Below are 25,947 nucleotides of genomic sequence, written 5' to 3' on the forward strand. Positions count from 1 at the left end.
GGGAAAGGATCATTTCCTTTATGAGCAGAAGTTTTGCAATGACAATGAATACTTAGATAAGCATCATACTCTGGACTCTGCTAAGGTAACACTTGGATTGTGCTTTCTTTTTTAGGCTTCAAGTTGGATATTTTGGTACTATAAAATTTAACTTTATTATTTAGCTTTTCTATGCACTTTCAATAATGCACATTAGAACTCTGAGGAAGACAAAATAATAAAAAACACTAACCAGAAATATATGATAAGTTAAAGGTGGACAAGGGAAGGGTTGTTTGTTGGCAGCATATTTAAATAAGCTATATTACATATTTATTGTTCCTGTATCTGATTTGCTTTGTATATATCTTCAAGGTGATTCAATTGATGTGTCTCTTCCACTTTGCATTTTGCCAGAGAAGATTTGCATGTTGTGATAGAAAATTCTTTCCTATGATATCTCCTTCCCTTTCTAGTAATTTTCTCTCATCTTTCATGTTGTGTATCAGGTTTCCCCCTTCCTTGCATGTTTATACTACCTCTGTGTAATTTCTCATAGATCTTTTTTTTTCCTGGGCCTCTATTGACATTTTCTTTCTTTAGACAAGTTCACTGTAATTAATAGGTAATTACTGTACTCTAATTTAAATCATTATTCTTATTACTGCTTGGTCTAAACACCTGGAAGTCTTCAAATCCTGGAAATTGACCCGTCTACAGAAGTCACTGAGAAAAGCTGAGTATGTTGGGTGGCTCAGTTTCTTCAAGGCTAAGCAGGAGCTGAGCCCAGGTCTGAAGAACACAAGTACAAAAAGGGTTGTTTTGGTATCCAACTGCTGCCAGAATCCTTTGTACAGACCTCACATTAGCAGACTTCCTTCCCCTAGTTCACACAGGAATCCCTGTAGCAAAGCAAAAACTTAAATTAATCTCTCAAAAATATCTCATAGCTGTATGATCACTCCTCATAATCTCTAAGCGGCCAAGATTCTAGATCTTGCTATATTCTGAATATTCAGGACTATCTGGGACTTCCTATGTGTGACTGCATTTAATTGGCACTTTGGAGCTAGTGCAGACTATACTCAATTTTTCTTGCCAGAAAAGTTTCCTTATATATAATATGTAAACTGCAGCTAGTTATTCCTCATACTTTATAAAATTTGCAAGGCCTTATCAGGAATTACAGACCTCAGGTGATGGACACTTGACCTGCACACTCTAAAAGACAGTTTTAGGACAAATGTCGTATTATATAAACTGACAATTCAAACTGTTGAAAAAAGCTTGTGCTGTTATTTCCATTTTACACACACAAATGTGGAGCAAAAATAGTTTAGGAAACTTTGTAAAAGAACCTGGTTGTCCAGCTTGGGGCAGTGTTTTCCAGGAGTGCTTTTGTTTAGAAGAAACCTCTAGATACAGAAGCAAAATTATCCACTAGTACCCAGGTGTAAAATACTGAAGCTAGACACCTTATCCAAGTACATAATTGTTTAATGGGCAGTATATAGTAAACAGAAAGAGGCAGTTAAGTGTCAATCACCCTTTTAAGTGGCTAAATGGTGTGTGGGGTCAGGGGCAAGCCACTGTGTCTGAGAATACTAGTTTATTTCTGTTAACTAACCCAGAGAAGCTACCTTATTTCTTACTGCTGCATTTAGGGTGGGATTAGCTCCACATTCAAACAGATGAATGCCATTGTCTGTATTCAGTTTAGTCAACAGATAGACAAAATAGATAGATATGTGTACAACATAGATCTTCATTTATTATGCTGGACTGCAAAATTTTTCCACCTTCAATTCCTTCCTTCTGTTTCAAGGAAGCTCTTGAAAGATGGTTATAAAAATATGCCACAGACTTTACAGCTTATAGAAACCTGCGCTAAGTAATGGCAAAGGACTGCTGTGCAGCTGAGGTGAAGGTGAAAGCTTTATGAAAAATTGCTTGCAAAAACTAACAATACTTTTCCACCCTCTGTAAAGTACACAAATTAATAATAATGGAACGGACAGGATTACAAAAGAAAAATGTAGCTGAGAGCAATTAAATTATGTCCAAGAAAGGACTTTCATTGCCGTTAATATTGCCATAATGTAAACTTTAGTAAGGTTCCATGTGTTTTTACATCAATCACTAGTAGGTGGTGTATTTAACCTACATCTTATGTCAGTATACCAAATTTTCATTATCCTTTATACTGTCACCCTATACAGTATCACAGAATTCTGTTAAGTTCTACAGAAGTTTCTATTCTCCCCCATGTTGTGGTTTAACCCCAGCCGGCAACTAAGCACCACGCAGCCACTCACTCACTCCCCCTCACCCAGTGGGATGGGGGAGAGAATCGGAAAAAAAAGGTAAAACTCGTGGGTTGAGATAAGAACAGTTTAGTAGAACAGAACAGAAGAAACTAATAATGATAATAATAACAATAATAAAATGACAATAATAATAAAAGGATTGGAATACACAGAACAAGTGATGCACAGTGCAACTGCTCACCACTCACCAACCGATGCCCAGTTAGTTCCCAAGCAGTGATCCGCTCCTCCTGGCCAACTGCCCCCAGTTTATATACTCAGCTCAGAAAATTATCTAGTTCTCACTTTCTTTAATTTAAAGTCAGGGTAAATGGTCTAATAAACAGCGTGTCTAATTTATCAGTTAATGTAGCCCTACTTATAATCAGTAAAACTGGTTGGACTAATGATACCAAAATCATTAATCGGTTACATTTTTTGGTTCTGGCAAAAATTAATCTGGAATCACAAGTAGGAAAAAACACATTGGCTAATAATCATTGAACATGCAGTGAGTTGTTTTTTTGGGGTGTGTGTGCTTTTTTAATGCAGCATTTGGCATTTGCTATCACTTGCTCAAGGTAATTTCCATACTCCTCTGAACATTTCTACTTGTGATTGATTGTTTTTCAAATCATGTCATCCTGCTCTCTCTTGTTGCCTGCTATTTTCCTTCTTTACCCGGTAACTGGCAATAACTTTCAGTCTCAAACATACTTCATACACGCTTTTTTGGTTTATTGAGATAGGGAGATAGGGCACAAGGAGCGATGAAAATGGTACAGGAAAGACAACCCTCGTGTATATTGTTTATCAGTATACTGTCTATGTTTTGTGCTTGCTCTCTTTTCCTTTTAGTTCAGGATTCTGGAGATTATTTTTAATGCCTGTATCTTCACACAGACTTACAACCTAGAAAGAAAGTGAAGGAAATTGAGATCCACCGTTGGGTTAATTTCAAAACTCCTCTTTCGCTTAGAGATACCTGTTTTGTATATTATAGCAAAAGAGGTCTGCTTTGAAATTTAGGTCTAGATGGAATTTAGTCAGCTCTGCAAGATCTGTTGGATTTACTTGACTTTGGAGTGGAAGAAGGATATTTTAGGGTTGGGTTGTTTTGTTTTTTTAAAAAAAGATTGAGGCAGAGGAAGGAAGCACCTTTCCTTTATTGTTGATAAGTCATCCTTGAAAAAGAAAATTTAGCAGAGGTATCTGCAGCTGCATGATATTTAAAATATGGTCACAGAATATGAACCAGAAAAATCTTTAAAATCATATAAATTATATTACTATCCAAAGAGTTCTCCCTATGTTTGAAATATCACTTAAATTAGAAGTAATAGAGAAAAAAATAGTATTCATAGGTTTTTTTCCTTGTACACAGATATTTCCCCTTTAAATTGAATTTGATTATCTCAGAAAACTTTTATAGTGACAAAATGCAAGTGGTAGCTTTGAAACTACTCTTGATTTCATTGAAGAGTTTTAAAAAACACTAAGACAGCTAATGTGATGGTACTGACATGCTAGCTATTGTCATAAAGTTATATACTTCAAAGAAAAAAGTGATGCAAATACTCCTTTTGCCTCTAAAACACTACCTTTTTCCTCCTACTGTAGTCATCACAAAGAAATCTCTGAAGTAAGCTCGTACGAGGTACTTGTAGGAGGTACTATAACTCTGTGTGGTAACTCAGCATTAGGGACGAAGGACTGGGCCCTCATATGCAAACCATACTATCTTTACACAGGCGTGGGGTTACCAAGAACTAGTCACTCTGCTGGTATTGTAATCCATTTTTATCTAGATCAGTATTAGCCCAGGTTTGTCTACTTGTATTTTGATTGTAATTTCTAATAAAGTATTGATGTACCTTGTCCATCTGGCAGAATACTATTGCAGACCTTCTATCTAGGGATACACCTATAAAGGGATAAGCACAACTGCTTACTTTTTCCAAAATCTGCAGGAAGAGCTGGACACCCCACCCCCCCACGTGACCATCTTTCTGTTGCTGCTTCTTAAACTAAGTATTATTTGTCTAAATGGATAAAACACTCGAAACAAATTAAAAGCTGAATGTTTATTTGTGGAGATTAAGAACTGGAAAAAATACTGCAGCATAGGATTTCCCATTTATTATTTCTTTTACTTGCTATATTTACTCAGTTCTAGGATTAATTTTGGGCCTGTGTAAAGTGCATAGTAATCCTAGATGTGAGCAGCATAGAATCTACTTATTTCCCTTTGTCATCACCAGAACCAGTGCAGCATGGCAAGAAGTAGCAAAGCAATTTCAACTTCCCAAACATGGCTTTTTTTTTCTGTTTGTTTATTTAACGTTAGCGTAATATAAACTGGGAAAAAAAAATTAACTTCATTTGGAGAAGCTGCATCCCAGAAGATACAAGTTTCTATGCAGCTCAGATTTTAAATATAACCTTTAAAGATGGATTTGGGGGATTAGCCATGAGCTTAGTGATGTAATGGGTTCCTGGGACGCATCTTTTTTTGGAATGATTGCAGGTTTTCCTATCTCTAAATGCTTTGTCATCAAGTCAGAAGACATAAATATTATCTGTATGAATATACACATTAGCCTACTACCAGGACTGAGAAAAAAAAGTTACAGATAAAAAATTATGTTTTCAGGTAAATTAAAAGTATATGTTGAAAGAATATCACTGAAAGATTTCAGCTTTCATTTGAGTATTGTTTCTGGATGTTATTTGATATTATAGAATTACAGAAAGACTGAGTAATTCAGGCTGGAAGGGACCTCAGGAGGTCTCTTCACCAACCTCCTGCTCAAAGCAAGGTCAGCTGTGGGGTCACCAGGCTGCTCAGGACTTTATCTGTATGTTCATGTAACTTCCCCCTTCCTCCACAGTGCTATGAGGCTTGAAGGCAAGCAGTCGAAAATACAGGTTTGAAATAAAAAGCCCTTAATTCTTCCAGTCCATAACCCACACTTCAATTAAAACCATTTAAAATTAAAATTATTATTTCACTGAGATAGAGGGTCACTTTTATAGTTCCTAATCTTGCATGACCTAAGCACAGTAACCTTGATTTACAATGCCATAAGCTGATATTTAAGCAGGCAGTGTTCTTTCATTAAACACTCATTTTAAATTCCTCTGTAATAAGCAATTAGCTTGCCAAAGTCTTATACAATGTCATATATTTAGGCCACTGACATACAAAATTCCCTTGTAGCCCAGAAAAAAAAATTTGTATGACACTGAGCAAACAAGTTTCTCAAAAGATTGGCCTTTGCAGCGATATAAAGCTTAACCCCTATGAGCCATACTAAGGAACACGTAACGCTCCCTTTGTACAAGACTTTTATTAATGTCTTGTGGCTGAGTAGTAAGCAGTACAGAACTGCAAGTACTGAAACAGAACCTCAAGAAAAACACAGAGATTTTTCTGTTCCTATGCCTTTCAGTGCTTTAACCCAGCTTCTGGGTCAGAGTTCTGGCTCGCAATTTGAATAGAAGATATATTTCATAAGGACTTTCGACAACTGAGATTTTTATGCATGTGTGTGACAATGACCCTGTCTTTCCCACACATTATCAGCATATAGATCATATTTGTATTGGCATAATATGGAATGACCAATGCAATCCAATTGACAATAGCAATCCTAGAAACTGTAACATGAGATGAGCTCAAGTGAGGTCAGAGCAGGAGTGAATTTCAAGCTGCACCTTAAAATAGCCTGACCTCAAGTGAAACAAGAGCGATGATTAGGTTTACTGCATGTCATACAGAAATTACAGCTTTCCAGGCATATGCTGTGCACTACTGTGCTGAGTCTTGAACAATCTTTACTAGAGACAAAAAGAGATGCAGATTTCAGGGAGGAACTGAGGCACTGGACCTTTTAATCTCTGTTTATATTTCTATTTTACTATCTCCCAAGGCATAATAGTGGCTTTCAGCCTAGGTGTGGAATTTGTACCAGCGTATGGACTCACATTACCAGGGAACGATGCATTTACCACTCCCATTTCTATAAAGAAACACAATGCTGTGTGGGAATCTCCAAAGGAGACATGCAACTGGAAAATCTGAGAGACACTTCAATGTAAATTGTTCTGCTTAGCAGAAATGAGGACGTTTATGAAGACAAAATTAAAAATAAATTGTCAGCCTTTAGAACAGAATTACATGCCCTACACAGACTGTCACAAAAACCTAGGGTCTAGTGCCCATAGAGTTGCAAAGAAAAGGAAGCCTTCTTCAGCAGAACTGAATCACCAAACTGTAATCCAATTTCCTTTACAATGAAAACAAATCTGGTATCTTGCGACCTCTCTGATTTTGCAGATCAAAGCACAGATTAACACACCATTTCCATATTTTCTTCCTGACTCTGTAGTCATGATAGAAAGGCATTGTTTATGACTCCAAAACTTTTCTCAAGTGGTCCCCAGCCCACTTCAGGGCAAACTGGTTTACAGTAAAAAAATGATAGTTTTTCCTGGGAGTAAACATGAAATAATTAGTGATAGCATATGTGCATACATTTCATATGGTTTGTTCAAACTTTTATGGTTTTAATATTTTGTACCTTCTATGAAAACTGGTTTGCTGCTAGGTGACTGTGCAAGTGAGATTTGATAAATGATCATATATTAACATTATGGTTGAAACAATAAACAAAGGGTAACCGGAGAGATAATTACAAAGTCTAGTCAAGTGATTAACTAGTAATTATTCATAAGTTTTGCAGTTCTTTGCTCTTATGACTACATGTTCCTGTACACTAGATGAGAACAATGTTGAAACTGACCACATGTGATTGAAACTGCGTTAAGCTTCAAGATCAAAGAACAAGGGCAAGAATAAAGACTTCAAGGACAGCCAGCAAGAACTTCAAATGGGTTGGTGGTCGCAAAAGCAGCCCTTTGACTCAAATAGTAGGCAGTACTAAGATAATCAGTTGCAATTATTTTTATGTATATGTATACTAATCTGATTAATATGCAATTAGTTATTCTGTATAACCTGTTAGTGCTAAAGCTGTGGCATGTGCGCTAGGTGGAATTACTCCCCATGCATCCAGCGCTGCAATAAAGAATGCCTGCTTTCTAAAACTCCAAAACGAGTCTTAGAGAGTTTCTTCGACCAGCTTTTTGGTATCATTAGACTGGCAATTGCTAGAAATTACATTCATGAAAAAAAGGAGAGGAAAAAAAAGAAGAAAAAAAAAAAAAGACTCCAAGATTAAATAGAAACCACAGCTTTAGTTATACCAGCCAGTACAAAAGTGACAGTTCTCCCTGTTTTGTATTTCACAACACTTTTCCTACTTCCCACTGTGCATTACTGTAAGTTGTAGAAAACAGACTCCTCAGTAAATCCTGTATACACAACAGCCTGAAGAAATTCCTCTCTAACTAAGTGTGAAAGGTGACGTTTTCAAGTACTGGATGAGCCACTCACACGAAAGAGCTCTACAGAACAATCTACAAGAAGAAATAAAGCAGTCAGGGTCAGAGTTTACATACTCCTTTTGTTCCTTCCCACCATAATGAGTGTGCAATAGTTCTAGCTCAGTTGACCTTGTCTTATTTTAGCTAGACTTGTTCTGATCCAAAAAAACAGTGACTTTTTTTCATAGACAAGATAAGGCCCTGTGACCTAGCTGTGAGAAAGCAAAGAGCAGAAGCGTGGCAGGACTACACTATTTCTGAAAGCACAAAGAAATAGCAGTGTGCACACGGGGACGTTTGTGTAGCAGTTCAGTATGTGAGCCACCCACGACCTTGGGCTCCAATTCGAGACAGTTATTAGACAGAGTGGTACCTCCTCCCAGGTGCTCTTCTACAGCCATCCTCCCTCCCACCATGGCTGGGCTGCCATAGCAATTGTCTAATCCCTCCTGTTGTAGAAGCTCAGACATCTTACCCTGCAGATATTCCTGCTATACCCCTATCCTTTCCTTATCCTGTTCTCAGGTGTGCCAACCTCCTCCACACATCCTGACACTCACCTCTATTATTGTCCTTTTTCAAGTGAAAATCACAAAGTCCTGAAGAGGCAAAACATAAACCTCACACACAAACTCTTCCTTTTTTTTTTTTTCCCCCTCCATATTCTGAAAGAAACCATACAAAAATGACAGTCTGTGTTTTTCCTAAACATGTACAAATATATAATGCACAGCTTGCCTTTGGCCTTTCCATAGTGCCTGTAGTCCTGCCAAGCAGGCTTTAAATAATTTAACTGATATTCATAAATACACACTTAATCAGACCTGTAATATGGTATTTCATCTTATCTTGCCCCCAATATCTACTTCTTTTATCTCAGAAGATTAGTATTTTTGCATTTCTGCCAGAGGGATTCCTCAAGAAGAGACAGGCAAGGAAGCAAGTAACATCAGTTTTTCATCTGTTAAGAGCCACACAAATATATAAGCTTCCAGGAAACAGTTGTCAGAGCTTCATAGCTATATACAGCATTAAAGGTAATTGCAAAACTGGAAAAGTACCTTTTGCTACTACTGTGCTCTTCACAGAGTTTCTAAATTTGGAACTAACTTTGAATTAGAATTTGGAGTGAGATTCAAATATAATAGGTACTTGTGAATAATTTCCTACGTTGGTGTTTCTGTGATCAAAGTATCTCCTTGCTTTACAGCTCACCACACTCAGGAAAGGATACTGGTATATAATTCCACATTTATATAGACTTTCAACCTCAAAGCTTGATAATTTATGAGTAAATTTCACTGTCCTTCCACTTTTATTGTTCAAAAGCAGAGGATAAAAAAAATCTAACTATTTCTGGTTTTGTAAGACACATGCTTTACAACTGAAAAGTATAAAAGTAGAAAGTACTCAAAATATATAGGCAAACTTAAAGGAAGCTGCTCTTCACAATGATTTCTTCTCTTGAAACAAGTTTACAGTGACTGTGAAGTATTAGGAAGTGCAAAATATCACTGTGCCACTTCTGAAGCATGTGGTAAGCCTTTTGCTGTGATGAGGAAATGACTGGGATAAGCCAACAGCCTATTTCAGAGAAAAAAAACCTAATTATTTTATAGGGATAATGTATGGTACTACTACCAAAATAATAATAAAATCTACTGTCCAACAGTAGACAAGTAGGAAAATGGCTTGTGTTCCCGCTCCTTCCCTTCTGAAAAACAAGTAAAAAGAAAAATTCAGGTTCCAGCACAACACTGATAAATCAAGGTTATTACTATGACCAATGGACCCCAGTTCTGATCCTGAAATCATGAACTATATGTCAACCTAAGTGCACAGTGGACACTCAGAGGAAACTGGGAAGGCTCAGAAATATCAGTAGACTTTCTAGTATTCAGGAACTTTCAACATGTTTCAAACCATGCAAATGTCAAATTCTCCAAGCTAAAAGCAAACCCTCCACAAACACACAGATAGGGACATTACTAACATTTATTTAACACGTTGAAAATTTGCTAAGCTTAACAAATTGACCTTTAAATTTAGACATTTTAAATCAGAAAATTCTGGTAGAAAATAATGCTAGTGAATAAAGTAACTGAATAACCCCCCCACACACACTTCATTAGAGTTTTGATTTTCTAAGTTACAATTTACAAACATACATTAAAAAAGAAGATACCTGATGAAACACTCACTGGATTTCCTACCTGTGTCTAAATGCAGAAATTTGTGTTATATTTTTGTATAGTTTTATCAAAGCTCCTTAGTTATAAAGAACATTCTGCTTCTGTCCTCCAACTTTTTTTTTTGTGAGAGAACTGTGTTTAACTATGACATGACTTTTTGATAGCACTCATATTTCTTCATAAACTTGGGAAAAAAATACAATCAGAAAAATGTATGCCCCAAACATCTGATAGGCACTGAATGAGTCACTGTGTTATCCTAATGACAGTATGAAGCAATTAATTTCAAAACTATATAAGAGTACATAATCAAGATACTTTTGATAGGGAAATGCCCCTGCATATTAAAAAATAAAACTGCCTTAGATGTTTTGGGGCGACAAAGAAACCTCCTGTTAGCTGCCTGGTAACATTGTTTAGAGTGGCCATTTCTAACTCATACCCAACAGCCAGTGAAAGATTGAACTGTGGCCCAAAAGAAAGAGTTTTTCCTTTGTTCCATTGTGTACCATCAATTAAATGGTTATTGTATTTAAAATGGCACAGGGTTGAGTATTCTCATTTTATGTACCATTTGTTTGCTTCTAGGCACTCAGGGTATTTAGCTACCCATGAATATATGTCGTGAGCAGTAAAATAATACTGCTTCATTTTCAAATGAAGGCATTTCTCTTTTGCAAGTCCTCCATTCCACTTCCCACTAGAAAGACCCTTCTCACCCCTAACAGCCTGGAGAAACATGTATAAACTCTTCATCATATTTGGTCTGACCTACTGATTTTGAGTCTTCTCTTTTTCAGAAGTTAACTGTGCTAGTTTACCAAGCTCTAGTGAAACCTGGCTCCTGACTCTAAAGTGTCTATATTACATAAGCTGATATATACATTGCCTATATATTTTGAGACCATTCCAGAACTTTTGTAAATCCTCCTAGGTCCCTATTTTTTTTTAATAAAGATGGCCACTGATAAGTATTTACCATGAAGACAATTTTTATTAACAAATATATTAGGATTCCACATGATCTTAGCATAACAAAGAAGTTAATTTCATAAATGCTCCATTTTACAAGAACATGGGACGGATAATAAACGAAATTGCTCATGGAATCCTATACTGTCTCAAAAAGTTGTCTGCAAGTGTCTGCTGAGGTATTTACAAACAATGTGTAATATTTATCTTCTCTATTATATAGATGGTGCTTTAGATGGAGCTTTATTTTTCTTTTTTGAAATCCCCATTAAAACAAAATTCAAGAAACCTTTAAACTTGAACCTCTAATCAATCCCTTTAGTAATCTATTCCTCTGGAATCTCTCTTCATAAAAATGTTTATTTTTTTATGATCAGTATTCTTTGTTAAAGAATTAACATTGCATATGCTTTATTTCTTGCGAAAATTTCAGAGAAAGATTGCTGCTTAAAATTCAAGGGAATTGTCACCTATAATTTTCCTGCATATCAAGATCAAGGCATTCTTTGAAATCATGTAGTCTGTGCAACTGACAGGAAGTTTTAGATAATGCAGATCTTAAACATGTAACAATAATAAACCCAACGAATAATAGTTTAGTGGCAGATTTATTTTGGGATTCAGTAACACTACCATCTTATTTAAACATGATATTTCCTAGTTTTTCCAAAATGCTTTGATGTAGAAAGCCTCTTTTTTTTCTTATTGTCAATGCTGTACATGTAAAGAAAGTCAACTATCTGAAATATATGCTATCTGGATGATCAAAATATTAAGTTAGCAATCCTCTTCTATTAAACCATCTTGAGTTTTGTTTTAAAATTCATGGTTTATTTGAAGAAAATTGTCAGCATCCTATTCATATCAGATTTGAAGGGGTATTAATTTGCTATTCACATTCATAGCAGTGCCTTTAATATAACATTCAGCAAGACCACAAGCTAATAAATATTAAATAAATAAATTATTCTGATTTGCAGCACATCTCCTTAAAGCAAATAGAGAAGATGAGTGATAAGGGGAAGGACCTCAAAAGTAATTTCATCACAATAAGTATCTAAAAATTGGAATGCTTTATCTGGTCAGTATCTCAAGCTTCCAGACCTCTTAAGTTTACAATATCTAGGATGGCTTTATTCCCAAAACACTGATGCATGCAAGTCTTGAGCTGGAATTTTCATGAATTTTCATAGTCTATTGCACATAGCTTCATTTCATACATCCAATTCTTACTTTTTTTAGATTGAAAAGATTTTTGCACAAACCAGAGGTCTAAATTGGTGCTTATTTTGGTGTTACAGCTATAAAGAAACAGACTTTTTTCAAAGAACAATTTGCATGTTTACATTTTTGCTTCCTCAACTGAATGCCAGTTAAGATTTCAGGTGCAAAATACAGTTTAAGTGAAAATTTGAGTAGTTAAGTCTTTAACTACCTTAATGAAGGAGCAAAACCAAAGTGCTATTTGTTTTTGTATATTATAAACTGCAAAAGCATTTGGGAAAAATGTTCACACCAGACATTAGCAAGGATGATTTAAATAAAAAGCAGAAGAGGAAATGAGCATTTCTAATTGCAAGATCTTCCCAGTTCTTGACTGGGATCGACAGTGATCGACAAGGCAATTGTAAATTTTGACATGAAATCCACTCACTTGCTGCCTCATTGACTCTGTCTGGGTACGTTTTGATGTGCACAAGTATACTGCAAAATATACATAGCACAAAAATACAAAGCAGTTATAAAGACACTGAATAGTGGGTAACACACACAAAAAGATCACAAGGAATAACAATGAACTAGACTAAGCATGAGTATGCTGTTGTAGGTACCACGCTTTTAAGACATGCAAGCAGTCCTCAATGAGGTGAGGAAGGGGCAACTTCCCCACTCCCTGAAACAGCTCCGTGGCATTGCTTAGTCACCACCTTCCAACTCCCTGTTTTTCCTTTTAATTCCATATGTTTCTATGTCAGTGATTTTTTTTTCCCATCTTCAGTCCTTGACCAGCTATGTAAGCCCCTCTCAACAAACTAACTTCAGTCTACAGTTTTACTGTTCTTTTCTTCTGTGGTTCATCTCTACGGTTTAACCTTGGTCTGAGCCAAGGTTATGCAGCTGCATCATACGAGACCTCGGCCTGGGATCAGAGGGAGCACAATCTTGGGGATGGGGAAGGTTATGCTCCCACATACAACACTACAGGCATCTGCTCTCATCTACCCCCTCAGACTGCTACCTGCTTTCTTTCCTATTATTGCTGTGCTATCACAGAGCTGAAATAAATTTTAAAGACACAGAAACAACATCCATTGAAAGACTAAGCAACAGGTTGACAAAGGATGCAAATACTTGTGGATAGTTATTACCAGGATTATACTTGGACTTTTATGCAAAGCCATCTGGGTTTCATAAAGTATGTTTGAATTAAAAAAAAAAAAACAACAACGTTGAAACATATAGGACATGGGAAATCCTGTATGATTTAATATAATACTTTAAAATACATACCTATCATATCCTTCAAAACTACATACAGCTCAGTAACTGCTACTCTTTAAACCCAAGCCTTTTCCTTCGTAACTGCAATGAGGATGTCTTTATTGTCCTTTGTCTTTTCTGTTAGAAGAAATACAGGACTACTCAAAGGAAGCAAAACTTTATAATATTAGCTTTATTCACACACTTCCACCCCAAACACCAAAACTCTTGTTTGAATGTTTCCCTCCAACTTTGAGACTGTTTGCTGAATTCAATTAAATTTTGCAAAGGAGAAATAATCTCAAAGATACATGTTTCTTATGAGGTTTGTAAAAACAGGAAGCCAGAAAAAAGAGAGAGAACTCGGGTTAAGAGCAGAGTATGACCTTAATTTTCTTTATAGGCATCAGACAATACATATCCACAGAGATGTCCAAAATTCCGCCACTTGTGAAACCATTTTTCTGCACACTCCTCCCCCTTCATTAGTTCATCAGTACCCCCACATGCCTTTTCTTACATGCTTTAGTACTTCCCACAGCCCACAATCCACTATCCCAGGAAATCGAAATTATTTTACTAAAGGTACACCTACTACAAGATCATGATGAAAGTAATGCAGAAGCAATCCATCCTGCTCCCCCACAGAGCAGAAGATAAATGTTGTGCTTATGTCTAGATATGTAAGTAATATATTACTTAAGAAAAGGAACCTCTTAGGATAAGGCTATACTACAAGCTACAATTTATCTTTCCAGCAGAGCCCACTCTCCCCCATTCTGCCACAGGTCAAAGACTTACTGGACTTCTATGGAACTTTTCATTTAATAAAAAGAAAAAGGGAACAAAATTTCTTCTTCTATGATTATTTTATTACTTTAAGAATTTGCAATGTTGAATCACTGTAATATCTAGAAGGGTAGTACCATTTCAACCTGTTTGAATCTGTTTCTCTAAAATGTGTTCAATTACTTATCAGCTAGGCTACTGAAGGGCATAATGATAGTGTAAATGACTTTTGTAAGAAATGTACTTTTAAACATTTGTAAAACCCTGGATTTTGCCTAATCTAAGCCAAAACTGCAATGGTCTCCTGAAGTGAAAAGGAACGCTACTCATTCAAGACAGTGGAGGACCTGATCTCAAATCTTTTCTTATCCAAACACAACAGGTAACTTTTCTATAGGGAACAATTTGCTGAACAAAAATTTTTTCCTTATTTCTTCATAGTGATTCTAAGTAGAACTCTCATAGAACTTATCATACACTTGCAATACCTGCAGATGTATTATTGCTTTCAGTGGCAGGACTAGGTATAGAAGAGATTATTATTTCTGAAAATTTTATGATGATCTGTCCTTTTATGTAGTTTGAGCCACAAATTCCGTCTGGAGCTTTAGAACCAAGCTCTGTAAGCTCTGTCTGAGATACAGGATGACAAGATGCTCAACCCAATAATGAAACCCACCAAATATCACGGCAGAAGAAATATTCCTGAGGGAACTTTACTAGCTTGATTTGCAGCAACTGACCTTAAGGCACCTAAATGTTGAATGGCGCAAGAGACTTAGCCTTAAGCACCTACATTCTGTGGATCTTTTTGTGGATCCAGGCCAACATAATTAAGAATTCTAACTGATCCCACATAGCAGCTCCAATGAATTTTAACTTTGATTTTCAGCTCTCTAACCATGTACAAAGTAATGGACCCAAGAGAAAGATATAAATCCCCATATTTTAGGCCAGACTGACCTCTAACTGTCAAGAGTTGGGAGGAAATTTTGTCTGGAAATGTTGTCTTAATTGTCTCTTTTAGGGTTTCTTGAGTTTCACTGTGAAGCATCAGCCAGCACAAATTAGTAGTTTGATTCAGAAGAGCATTGCCTGTGCCTATGCCTGAGCTTTCTTAGGCACTAGTCTCAAAACCTAGCACCTAACTTTCAGCTGCCCAAGTTTCAATTTTAAGAAATAAAAAAAAAGTTAAGTTTAAAATATTTTTAATAATCACAGAATGGTATGAAGTAAACTGCTTTTCTACTATTAATTTCTAAATGAGTTCTAGAAGTGAGAGCAGCTTTTTTATTGTTATAATGTTCATTAAACAATCATCTCACTACAACCCTATTATTCTACATTTTTAAAAGAATGAATATTGAGTCAGATTTGAAAATATTCCTTGTTTATACATAGCTGCTCTGAGGTACTGCAATGTAATTAGGGAAAAACACATCCAAACCACAAAATTTGGGCAGGGATTCAAACAAGCAATGTTTCTTGATTTTAGAGGAGTCTCTTGCTTTATGAATATAGCTTATCTGTCCTCAGAACATTACCAAAAGCATGGCATGCAATTTATAACAGCTAATTTTGTACTAGCTTTTAAAATCTGAAATTATTTAAGATTAAGATTTTAATGCAGGATAACTACTGATCCCTTAAATGGTTTATATTTTTTTGGAACAGTGATACTTTTAAAATATGTTTTGCAAAAACGTTATTGTACAAACAATAGAACTGCTGAAGTGCTAGGCAGCTAAGTATATCGTGCGGGGGAGAGACCCCCAAACTTCTACCTATATAGTTTGTCCATGAACCTTTTTCAGATTGTTAGTTGTGCAATATCTGCAAAGATAACTAAGTCTGATTGTTATTTTAAAATTAAATAGGTTAACAAGCAGTGTCTCAAATAAAAGAGTTCTGGATCGAAGATTCTTATCTTCCAACAAGATTAATTAGGTAACTGCTATAAATCTGTACACTATTGTTACTATACAGCATTTAGGAAATCCTAATAGATTTATTTAAGATTAATTTTAGTTATTTTATTATTGATAACTTTGTAGGGTTTTATTTTTTGTAAAAATTCATAGATCAGAAACAATAGGACTTATGGGACTGGTCTGTTGACTGCTGTTACCTAGTGGTTCTTTAAGGCTCAGTTCTACCAAAATCTCTCTCTACACTTCCTTATTGCTGCTTTCTTGTGTGTGTGTTGGACTTCTGAGACATTAGAACACAAGCACTGAAGGACTTGAAGGAGTATCTTTTCTGATGGGGGCTGCCATTATCTGTCCTTTACATTCCTACCCTTTATTCCTATGAGAACATTAGCCTGAAAGACATGGTATCTAGGTTAAAGCAGGGAGTTAAAATCAGACTGGCATCTGGATTCAGGTTAGTCCTGAGCAACTTAAATAAATGCTGAAATACTCGAGTAAATTCTATCTTTCAATTGCACGAAAAGTCCGATTTTTCAGCTAGGAAGGATGGAGCTAGCCAAACCACACTTTTTTTTTTCTTTCTTTTTGCCTTGCTACAGTAAGAAGCAAATTGTTTTATAAACAGACAGACATTGGGACAAGTTTGTTGTGTGCCATAATGACCCTCCCTGACAAGTTGGGCTATGAAAACTCTACGGGAAAAACAACATTCTGAATCTTTGCTCTTCTTTCTCCTGTATGACTAGTAAGTGTTAAAAAGCAACCAAAGAAAAAAAGAAAAAAAAAAAGAACAAAAGAACACACGTTTGACTGCAAAACCAAAAACAGATCCAAAGCTTCTCATCTAGTTCTTCTTCCATAAAAAGGCACAGTTGGTGGCTTTTAATCCAGGTCCTATTCAATACCTTCATGTTGTTAACACAATCAATTCTATCTTCATGCTACTCAAGCATTACAGTTTTAGGAAAGCAACATACATTAAAAAAAAATTTGCTTAGAGCTGCCAAGTCTGACTTTCCAGTGAGGCCTAATACCCCAAGAGCCATCTGCTTTCTTCCATGGACATATTCTCTCCTGATACTCTATCATTCAAAACACTGTTGGGGAGTTGCAGGGATACAGAGTTCTTTCTGCTTAAGCATGCAAGTCTGGTACTCCATCTAGGTCTCTATCCTAGGTACAGTGGATAGTTACCGTATTTGTTAGCAATCAAACACCTGACAATATTGCTTTTCTGAACAATAGTTCGAAATAGTGGTTCCTCTATTCTCTTTTAGCAGTACAGCTATTTTAAAGAAACAGTATTATGCAAGCTATGCTTAGTAATGTATACTCCAAAAAGCAGCTGATCCCTTAATGCTTGTTGATACAAAGAAAATAAGCTAGGTATAAGCAGATGGGAAATTCACAGCTGTTTAATACAGTAAATTGAAGTTTCATTAACAGTGGATCTACCATGGAAAAAACATTTTCAAACATTTCACAATGTAGGAAGCATTGGGAGGAACAAGGAAATTATTTTAGTTTGTCCATATCCTGCATTAGCACTATAAGCATTGTATGATTTAATTACAGTTTACCCAATAGTTATGTTAGACGTAAAGAAACTTGGGGGGGGGATGCAGAGCGTAGGAAAAAAAAATCAGCATATGTTCTTGGATGTAAGGAATAGCTTCTATATGGGAATCACTGAAGAGTCCTGCTCTATTTAGCTTTGGAGAAAAAAAGATTGAGATTGGTAAGGACAGAAGTAGAGATCACTAAAGATTTCATAAATATCCATAAAATCAGGGATGGCACAGAGAACACAAATAGGAAATAATAATTTAAATCTTGCATTGATTAAAAAAAAAAAAAAGACAACACCAATAGAAGTCAAAAGTTAAAAAATCGGAAACAAGCTAAAACTGTTTCGTTTTTTTTCTTCTCTTTTCACATGCACAGGATTTGTGGAACAAATTGCCAAAGGATGTGGTGGGACCAGATAATAGAAATGTGTTAAAAAGGATATCAGACAATTTTTCAAGTATAGGATCTTTGGTTCTGAGGCAACGTATAACTTAGTAAGTCTGTAAACTGATGAATGCTGGAACCCGAGAGCTTCCTGAGAAATCATCAGCTCAATGCTTGCCATGAATTTATCTTTTCTAAAAAGATCCAGGGTGATGATGAAGGCTGACTTCTGGTCTGATCCACAAGGATAGTAAATAAAGTTTGGTCAGTTATGTTGGTACAAAAAGCCAACCCCCTGGAAATAGTTTTTCCATTGTATAGTCTTTGTAAAACAGAGATGGAGTGTGGGAACAGGACAAAGATGTCAGAGGGGTCACAGTGCTTTTTTCTAACACGGTGATTCCTGTGTTTCTTGTGCTAATTGTTATGTCTCCTGAATTCCCAGATTATTCATTTTCTGCCTAATTAGTTTGCAGTAACATATTCTGTACTATCCTGTTCTTGTTAATTATAATTATGTTAAGAAATCATGACATTAACATTTTCTTGGTGTATTAGTAACGTCGATCATCAAAATGTACTAATATCTTTGCCACAAAAATATATTTAATCAAAGTTTCTTTTCCCTTTATAAAGCCTCCTAACTCATTTTTGTTTCAAAGGCTGTTATTTAGAATGACAAAAACCCCCAGTTTCTTCTCCAAAAGTCAGCATAATTCCAGTGAGCTCTAGAAGACCCGAGCATTAATCCTGCACAGTACTTCCACATGAAAAACATCAAGCCATTAAAAACTGTACTCAGTTTCAGGGTCCAAAATGGAAATTAAACTAGAGAATCACACCCCAAAAATTTGAACTGCTGTCATGTAAGCCAGATGGTGGCAGAAAAAGGTCAGTAACAATTGATTGCAATGGAGCTGCTCAAGTGAATACAGATAATCTGACTGAAAAGGTGATGCAGGCTTAGATCCTAAGTTATTAACACAAACACCTGTAAGAGGCATGGGTATACTGAGAATGCTTGTATTGTCATGATATCAGTCATACATTAGATCCAAATTTATTATTAAAAAAAAAAAAGAAATCAATATGTGATTAATATTCAGATAGCAAACATCACAACCTTCAACTCAGAGTTATTTGCAAGGGAGCTGCACCAATCTGTTTTATTATTCAGAACTACCTAATCATTAACAATCCAAAACATTTGTTTGCAACAGCTTTATAGAGGTGACACATGACAATATCCCTATTCAAAGACATTACTGGCATTATTTTATTCACCTTTTCATCAAAATCCAGTACCTTTTCCTTATAAAAGTTGCACAGCGGTATGAGAAGTGGGAAGTTCTATGCCTTTGCAAACTGCTAGCATTGTCAAGACTTCCTCTTCAATAGCAACTAAATACTGAAACTTCATTATAAAATTCCTGCTTCTTTTCACAATTTATAAGAGATGCCAAAGTACAGTACTTTAAAAAAAAAAAATTGACACTGAAGAAGACAAGCCCTGTTATTCTGATTAATTTCCCTTTTTTTTTTTTCCTTTGGGAAATACAGAAACCAGGATTTATCAGAAGCATCATAGGTAAATACATTAATCGTTTTTTTTTATAGGAAGGTGTTATTCATAATAAATAAAGCCACGTAACTCATTAGGTTTAAAGAACTACCACTGAAACCTCCAAATAGCGCCAGTTAATTTCGAGTTTTATGAACTTTGTGAGAAAGACACCACTAGAATTTTTTGTAATGCCACAGTTCAGAAAGGGCAGAAATTAGAAGGCTCAGAGCCTGCATTTACTTTGCTTTCTTCCTGCCATAAGTCTCCTGAGCACCGAATTACAAAGAAAAAGAAAAGCTGAGGAGGGCAATGTGAATACACACTTAAAAATCACACCAAGAAACTGTACCCGTTGCAGGTGCCCAGGCGCCGGCAGCAGCAGCGGCGGCGGTGGCCGGCGGGAGGCTCTGCAGGGGCGGCGGCCGCTCCTGTGAGGAGAGAGGCGGGGCTGCCCCGGGCCGGACCCAGCCGGTTCCCGCCGGCTCCAGCGGCCCCACCGCCGGGCACAGCTGAGCCCCTCAGCCTCGGGGAAAGCCTGGGGAAGACAGGGCAAAAGGGCTGAGGGAAACGGTGGGAGAAACAGCCCTGCCAGCCCCGAGGGGAGAGCGGGAGGAGGGCAGGAGGTGCTCCAGGCCCCCCTCCCCGGCAGAGATGGCCCTGCGGCCCCGGGAGAGACCCCCCCCCCGGTGGGGCAGGGGTTTCCCTGCAGCCCCGGGGAAGGCCCCAGGCTGGAGCAGGGAACAGCCTGAGGAGGCAGGACTGGCAGCGGGGAGCCGCCATGGGCTGGCCGCAGGCACCCATTCCCCGTCCCCCTGCGCCTCTCAGGGGAGGGGAGGTCGAGGGAGAGTCCGGAGCGAAGGAGTGAAGGTGAGGAAGGGGGGGAAGTGTTTCCATATTTGCCTTTGCTTCTTACCATGCAACTCTCTTTTAATTGACAATAAACAAATTTTTCCCAAGTTGAATCTGTTTTGCCTGTGATGGTAACTGGTAAGGGATCTCCCTGTCTTTATCTCAACCCATGAGCTTTTCCACCTTATTTTCTCCCCTGTCCAGTTGAGAAAGGGGAGTGAGAGCAGCTGGGTCAGCATCTGGCAATTAGCCAAGGTCAACCCTCCACAGAAATCAGGGTTAACCTTGTAACTACCTGCTTGTGGAAATCAAGCACATATTCCACAGTTTGCAGTGTTCAGTAATTTAAAGCTACCCTCTTTATAAGAAAAAAAATGGTACCCAAAAGTGCTGTCAAAAACATAAGGGTGTGAGAGACTGGATAGAGTTAATGTCTCAAACACCCATCGTGATGGACAGAGACTGGGGCCTGGCTTTTGCAGTTGAGGGAAGGAACAGAACTTGCTTGCAGGGTAGTGCAACAAGATGTAAGTTCTACATAGCAACACCACATGTGAGGGACTGAAAGAATTAATGTCTCAAACGTTGTGGTGGGGAAAGTTCTGCATAAAAGTGAACCACAGGTGAAGAAGTTGGCCAGCAACAGGATGTGGAGGACGTGCTGGAGGATGTGCAGCTGTGTTCTGATACACTGAGCAGGGCAGCTCACCACGTATGGCCAAACATCAAACAATGGTCATGCCTGCAGGGAGGGAGAAGCTACCCCCCCAAATGACCCCCAAGCCCACTGACCCATTTCCTGAAGGTTCTGAAAGCACAAACCGCACATGACACCTAATTAGCCTAATGAGTTTGAGTGTCTGCTTGAAGGAGGGGCAAGGAGATGATAAAAGGACACAAACTGAAGCCCCAGGTGCTTGCGCACCCTCCAGAACTGGACCTCGAGACTGGCTGGACCAATGCTGGACACAGGACCAGTGAAGTCTTTCTCTTTTTCTTCTCTGTTCTCTTTTTTTCCATAACCCCTACACCTCATCCCTTTAGACACGAAACCGTTGACCAAGTCTGGGACTAGGAGTGGATCTAGCTGCCCCTAGGCTCCTCTTTGAGAAGGAGTATAGAAAGCAAGGGGGTCTGCTCTGAACTTCGTGAATTAACAGGAGGGCTTTCCTTATTTTCTTCCCTGAATTGATATATATGTTGTTACCATGTGTTAAACAGTTTACTGAAGTAGTTTCATGCTAATTCTTGTTGTAAGAAACCCCACTACCTACTGTTACGCCTTCCAAGTTCTGGCTGCTTCTGCCATAAATAAAATGTTTAACTGATATTTGGTGTTGTTTCACCTTAATTTAGCCTAAGGGAATTCTGAACTCACCTCAACTCCTTCCTGGTCTGTCAGCACAGGTTGTGACAAAGGGCTATATAGGTAGTTCCCATATTGACAGCATTTTATAGGGTGACCGTATTTACAAATAGCACTTCAAAAGACATCTATAAAATAGTCTTTATTGCCTATTTGACATTCTTAAATTTTTCACTTTTTAAAAGTTCAGGTTTAAAGTTAAGGATTAGCTGAAGCTAATCAGGAAACATACCCATATTGTGAACAGAAACGTGACTTCTCTTTCATTTATTATTCTAGTAGTTTAACAAGGAAAGAAGATAATTTCCATGCCAAAAAATACATTAGGTAAGGAAACGGAATTGTCTCCGGCAGCACCACTGGATTTTGGATCAGCATCTTTTCTTAGATTTGTGAAAGACTAACCTATTTGCAAGAGCTAAATTGAGGTCTGGATTTAATAGTTCGTCCAGATATGTAAGATAATTAAGACCCTCCATGCACTTGTTATGAAATATTTTTCCTTTACAAGGTATTGTGTTAAAAACTGGGAAGACACGTATCAGCAGAACATGCTTCTCTTCACTCACATTACTCTGCATTAGAAAAGATTAATGCCTGGCCATCAGAGGGTGGGGAGTTACTTCACTGCAAAGATATCTGGAATCCTCTACCTGCCTGCTCTTTCCTGGTGCCTGTTTTGAGCCTTCCCTTCCCACAGCTCTGCTGGGGGACCTTTTTCTAGGTTTCATGAGGTCTGCTGGTATATTTTCCCTTCATATTACGTTGGTTTTCCACAGTTTCTATAATGAAAGGTGAACAATGTCTGTTCTGAGTTCTTTCTAGGGCTAGGATTGTGTGAGATATCAGAGACGATCCTACAGGATATAAACATGTGTCTTGCACTGACCCTCTCAGCTAGTATCAGTGTTTGCCCCCTCTCTTTGGCTATTCAGGATCTGCTAGGTAAAGCTGTGGTGTCTTTCATTTAGATCAATATCAACTCACAGTCTTTCTCAGCAGCTTAATAATATACCTGTGGCTGCTTCCTAGTGTTGCAACACTAAAGGACTGGTATCTGTCTTTTGAGGCTTTTTCTGTCAAGTATTTTTGGATGGAAGACAGATTCCTGTTACAACATAATGCATGATCTATTTCAAGGAGTTAACCAAGTTCTAATAGATGGCAAGAAAATTATGGCTGTGAAAAGATAATTGGCTAGCTGTATAAAACAGCTGTAACTCCTCTCACCTGTTTAGCTTACTAGTTTTCTTGAGGGCACTCACGTTTTCATGGTCCCAATAAAGGTTAACAGAGATCTGCTATTGAAAATCTTAGCTCTTTTTAGCATTAGCTTGTTACCAGGTCAGCCCAAATAGAGGAGAGGAAGTTCTGCAGCACAGTCCCAGATTTCTTATTTCTTTTTTGGTTTTTATTTTTTCTTCTAAAAAATACAGATACTGTATTGACTACAGGCTTCATGCCCTTTAATAGCTTAGTATATACTATAAAGTTAAATTTGTATTTAAATGCTTTAATACTTTTACTTTTCCTGATGAAGGCACTGAGAAAGCTTCTGTGTTTAAGTTATTTCATAGGCTGCTCAATGGTGTAACTTTAACTTGCCCAATGTTTCTTTCCCTGAAATGTGGTACAGCCAGCTTTTGCCAACCGATACTGCAGTGGTTCACATACATCACCAGCTCTCAATCATCTTCTCCTGTCCTATACTGTGCAACAGCATGACTAGTACTGCATTGCAATGGCAGTCAGTTTGATCACTATTTTGATAGAACTGAATGGCTGACATTTTTCTATAGCCTTTGGCTTAATTCTGGAAAAGAAATTTAGCACAGGCTTATTTCAAATATGCTACTACATCATGGATGCAGTTTGGTCCCAAACTGGTGCAACGTATAGATTTTTGTGTTTTGAAATTGTTTCCTGTACTTTTTGCATCATTATTTTTTTAAATATATATTTTCCTATTTCAAGTTAAAACATACAAAATTATTTTCTTCTAGAGGATTTCTATTTTTTGTTCAGGTCTGCATATGCATATTAATTCCAACAGCAATAATGCAAACTTAAAAATGAGAGAATTTTTTGCTTCAGCTCCCAGCTATGAATCAGTAAAAACAGACACAGAGAGCTTTAACCCCCAGCCCCTAGATATTCATAGATGGGACACATGCTGGTTTAGCCACCTAGTGTAATGTACAATAGACTGAGGGTACTTCCAGCTGTGCCAGCTGTTGAACACCTCAGGGGAGCATTACAGAAGCTGACTGCCACCATGGCACGGAAGAGTTCATTCCCTGCTCTTTTCTTGATCTCCATCATCTTCTGGTCGTGACTTGTGATGCTGGCTGCTGACAAGCTGAGTGATGTAAGAACTAATACCACAGCACTATCTCAAATAATCCTGTCAAGTTGGGTGTTCTGCTAGTTTAGGGTCACTTTGTACTGATATGAAGGGGCAAAAAAAAGAAAAAAGAAGCCACGCTGTGATGAGCAGCTGAACTTCGCTGCTTTTAGGATCAAGTTCAATCAGCTATGTTACCTGCACTACTTAAAGACCGTTGCATACTTTGCAATATTTACATGGACGGTCATGCTGAAAAGAAGCAAGACAACATGTCTCTTCGAGTTATTTTTGGTGCAGTAATAAATACAGAACAGTAGAAAGTACTGCAAAATATACTGAACAGTACATAGTAAGACTAATTTCAATGGAAGTGCTCTGATAGACAAGTAAAGAGGACAGGGAAGACAGAATTGTTTCTTAATGGAACTTTGGAATTTTGACATAGAATTATGTCACTGAATTACAGTCACATCTTTCTTTTTCATGTATGCAATGCAATTGCTTTTAATAATATGTGGAAAACGAAGTGGTGATGACAGCAAGTAATGTTTTAAGGTTTTTTTTTTTTGAGGGGCTGCTTTGCAATAATCCATGGAGAATTGGAAAAAAAATATTTGTCAAAAAGTTTCAAAGCTCCTCTTCCCCCTAATGTTTCATGACATTTTTGTTGTTATTTTGTACTTGGTTGCTTTCACTGAGAAACCATTCTTTTAATTGCATTGTGAAGTGGTTATTTATTACTTTTGAAATAATCTGCATACTGGAAAAAATATTTCTAGCAATGCAAAGCTTATCCTCCAAATGACTTTTTCCATCCAAAATCTTTTTTTTAATTACTAATGGATGCATAAATCAATATTGAGAGATAGTTGGTATGAAATAATGACAGAAGGGCATTAAGTTTCCCTGCCAAATCCTTCAAGAGACATTATGCAGGTAAAATACAAATGCGTATTTCTTGATATAAAGCTCAAGACTGAAATTTCAAGTACAACATACAATTACAAGAAATATAGTTCCACCACTACACAAGAATGTTACCTAACAGCCAATTAAAACAGTGTTTGAATTCTCCTTCCCCCATTTTCTGTACATGCACAAAACGTAGCTTATGGTAAATGAAAAAACAGCCAATGCCTACTTAACATAGCTTATGTCTGTAAAGTTATAAAACTGAGTTTTAAATTTGAGATCAATGATGATGTATCTATTAACCCATCAGATAAGTTTTCACATTTGATACATCACCACTTGCAAAACCTCACAGCTGTGTATCAAAACTGAGGTACAAACCATTAATACCAATAATAGCAAAAAGGTAGTAAGACATTTTCTTAGGTGGCCTTTCAGCTGTATATCTCAATGTATGAACCCTTATCTTGTCAAATTTTGGTAAGACAACCATCTGTTTATTTTTTGTTTTAACTAGTCACAGAGACAAACAGGCTATCATAACCCGGTGCTGTTCTTTCTCTCTCAGACAGTAACTTTCATGTCTTAAGTTTTCCATGGACAGCTAGCTGTAAGGAAACTTCTCTTCAAGCCATTCCAACACAACAGAGTGGAGCCATTTTATCAGGCATCTGCCTCAGATGTGTGGGACTATGCTACTCAGTGCTAAAAAGTAGCATTTGGTGATGTCTGCCACGGTGGAGACCAGCATCTGGTTCTGTGAATTTCCCTGCTCTGCTTTATCCATATCTTACACTAGAATGGAAGAAAAAATTGTTCACAAGTAGTTATCTGCCCCCCAGCCAAGACACGGTAAGA

Source organism: Harpia harpyja, chromosome 1 (assembly GCF_026419915.1).
Source record: "Harpia harpyja isolate bHarHar1 chromosome 1, bHarHar1 primary haplotype, whole genome shotgun sequence".
NCBI classification, from domain to species: domain Eukaryota; kingdom Metazoa; phylum Chordata; class Aves; order Accipitriformes; family Accipitridae; genus Harpia; species Harpia harpyja.